This window comes from Peromyscus californicus, unplaced genomic scaffold (assembly GCF_007827085.1).
Source record: "Peromyscus californicus insignis strain IS unplaced genomic scaffold, ASM782708v3 Scaffold_21__1_contigs__length_65335640, whole genome shotgun sequence".
Lineage (NCBI taxonomy): Eukaryota > Metazoa > Chordata > Mammalia > Rodentia > Cricetidae > Peromyscus > Peromyscus californicus.
The window spans coordinates 63584145-63587455 of NW_026294514.1; the positions used below are offsets into that span (position 1 = coordinate 63584145).

At 51.3% G+C, this 3311-nt stretch overlaps 1 protein-coding gene across 1 annotated transcript in view; it reads right to left on the reverse strand.

The window, feature by feature from the left end:
- Positions 1-3035, reverse strand: part of Cab39 (calcium binding protein 39) — an 80517-nt gene extending 77482 nt beyond the window's left edge. Inside the window, exon 1 of the mRNA XM_052750548.1 lies at positions 2647-3035. The gene's annotated coding sequence lies outside the window, so the exon portion shown is untranslated. The remainder of the gene's footprint in view (positions 1-2646) is intronic.
- Positions 3036-3311: the final 276 nt, after the last annotated feature.

Consider the following 3311-nt stretch of genomic DNA (forward strand, 5'->3'; position numbering starts at 1 on the left):
CTGGAAACCCAACAGGAACAGAATCAGGTCCTCTGCAAAAACAGAATACACTCTAAACCACTGAGCACCTCTCCAGGCCCTCAGTGCCCTTCTAAAAGCACCTCTGCTGTGTGCTCTCCTCCATTCCTCATGATCACATACATGCATTCTGCCGAATAAAACCATACTCAATAAGCAGCAATGGGGTTCACACTTTGAAGAGAAGCTAATAATTATACTTCAAACAAGAAACCGTAAATAACAATGCAACCTTGTAAGTAAAAGGCAAACAAAACACTTAAGGAAAATTTCCAGACTGGTGCTATTGGTTCATGCTTGAAACCCAGCATTTAGGAGGCTAAGTCAGGAAAACTATCTGGAGTTTTGAAGCTAGTCTGGCCTCCACAGCAAGTTCCAGGACAGCTTGGGCCAGAGTAAGATGCTGTCTCAAAATGCCAATAAATAAACAATAAATAATGTGCATAGTACATCTCTTTATGTAAAGTAAATATACACAGAAAAAGACCAAAAAGGAACTATGCAAAAATGCTGATAGCAACAAAATCTAAGAGTTAAGAATAAGAAAATAACTTTAAAAAAAATCTAGTTGTTTTTGTAATCCTAGCACTTGGAAGCCCAAAACAGGAGGATGGCAAATTGGAGAAGGACCTGAGCTACCGAATGAGACCCTGTTTCAAAAGATGGGGGAGCCAGGCGGCAGAGGTGCACACCTTTAATCCCAGCACTTGGGAGGCAGAGGCAGGCGGATCTCTCTGTGAATTCGAGGCCAGCCTGGGCTACAGAGGGAGATCCAGGACAGGAACCAAAACTACACAGAGAAACCCTGTCAAAACAAACAAAACAAACAAAACAAAACAAAACAAAAAAGATGGGGGTAAGGTGGGGGAGATGAGGGAAGTGGAGAAAGGAGAGATGGACTCCTACTTCCACATTTCAAAGAGCATAACTTAATTTAAAAGAAAGGAAAAAAGACAGGGTCTCACTGTAAATCTATCTGGCTGGTCTGGAGTTCCTTATGCTCACAGAGATCCAGTCTCTGCTTCCCAAGTGCTGGACTAAAAGTGTACACCACCACCACCATCAGCTAGATCATGTCTTACTTTAATAAAGAAAAGTATAAAACTGAAAAAATTGTATTTCCTTGTTCATACAAGAGTTTACAAAACCAATACTAAGTTCTAAGTCAGAGTTTCACAAGTCATATATTGTAGGCTTCTAGCAGCTACTAATTACTTGCTAGGTTTATTATTATTATTATTATTATTATTATTATTATTATTAACCTATGAAATAGAGCTTAAAAACTTTCACCTCTGGCTCTCCAATATTTTCATAACTAAAAACTAACGAAAATTTTACCCTTTTAAGCAGAGAGTGTATGTTCAACCAATTGCTAAGGTTTTTTTTTAATTTTTATAAATTGGCAGTTTAAATTTCAATTCCAACATACAGGTCCAGAAGTTCTGATGCAACTTTAAGGAACATGAACACCTTGTGTGCGCAGAGGAGGTTAACTTAGGCACCTCTTTCCATTAACTTCTAACAATCACGTATCTAGTGACACTTTCGGCAAAAGGTATTTTCCTTGGCTTGGACATAGATTTGCTTAAATATCCTGGTAGCTGTCAAAATCGATCTCAAACTGCATTATACTTAAGAAACAATGTCAACTCCTGACGGTGGCTTTCTTTGCTCTCCTGTCTTTCACAAGAGCGTCTTTAATATGCCCTAGCATACATTTCCGGCTTCATGAGTCACTGAAAAATGAGTTCTAAGTTTTCCGTGGAAGGTCGCTCAAACACCTCCTCTACACCATTCAAAGATCTGACCCCCAACTGCCTCTTTTGACTACCTCACCAATCGCGGCACTCGATGATGGAATTAGCAACATTCCCATGCTCTTTGTACCTTTGTCCTCTACAGCTTGGTTGCCCCTCCACGCCCTTCTCTGCAACCTCCTTCTCCTCCCAAATCCAATCGAGCCTTCTAGACCCAGTTTAGCACCGCCTCGCCCAGGAAACCTCCCAGATTCGTGGGAAGGCGGAAACAAACGATCGACAGGTCTGGTCTTTCCCGAGCACCTTTCCAGCAATTGGTAGTTCCTAAACAGGACTTATCTATCCCCTCCTGCCTGGTATCGTGGTTATTTGTGTACTCGTCTTATCTCTCACATCACAACGTTAAAGCTCCCCGGGGGAGGCCACCTCCCGGCCAGGTTCACCTCGGAGTCGCTACGGCACCAGTACGCAGTCGGCGCTTTGGATTGCTCCAACCGAACCCGGGAACGCGCCGACCGCACAATTCTTAGCCAGAAATCAGTTAGGCATTTTCCTGAAAGGTTCCCTTTAAAAGATAGTGTCTGCGTCCTGCTAACAGGGAGGCTGCGCGGGGCTCGGGAGCTAGGTGCTCCAAGTCCCCGGCGCGGCGGGAGTGACAGCTGGCTGGACTAGCTCTCCCCTGGTCAGCTGCAGCCCCCGCCGGCAGGCCCCGGGAGCCTAGCACCGGCGAGGACAGGGGCGGTGCCCAGGACTCCGGCTGACCCGGGCCGCTCCCGCCGCTGCCGCCACCCGGGAAAATGGAGGCGGGCCGGGCGGAAGCCGGCGGGCGTCCGCGTCGCGAGCAGGGCCGGGCCGGGGGGTCACTCACGGGGCTGGGCCGGGCCAGGGAGCTCCCTCTCCGCGTCGTCGCCGTCCCCTTCCTCGGCCGCCGCCGCCTCGGGCTGCTCGCTCGGTCCCCGCGGCGCGGCTCGGGCGCTCCGGCCCTCCGTTGTCCTCCGCCCGCAGCTGCTCCGGGCTCCCGGCTCCCGCGGCGGCGGCGGCGGCTGCGCGGGCGGACGGTGGCCCAGGGGGTTCCCGCGGTGGCCGCCGCGCTGCTGCACTCGATCCCGCTGCGGCTGTGGCTTTGAGGCCGGCACCGCCTTCGCCTCTGAGGTCTCCTCAGCCTTCGCGCGGCTACTGAAGCCCCGGACTCTCTCAGGCCGCGCGGCTCCTGGCGCCCCGCGCCCAGCTCCGGCTCGAGCCCGGCTTTGACGTGCGCACTGCGCAGCCGCCGAAGGTGCGACGTCGGGCGGCGCCGCAACGCCCTCTGCAGCCTCTGGCGCCCCCGGGCGGCCGGGAGGACTCAGGGCGCCTGACTCGCTGGCTAGAGAAGAGCCGGGGGCGCCTAAAGAGGCGGAAGCCAAGCTCCTCCCACTTGCTGGTTGGTACGCAGTCCCTTCTGGGCATCTGAGCCTTGTTCCTGGAGGAACGCATGCCCGACTCCTCAAGTCTTAAAACTTTCTTTTGGTGGAGGGCTCAAAAATGTTCAAACGG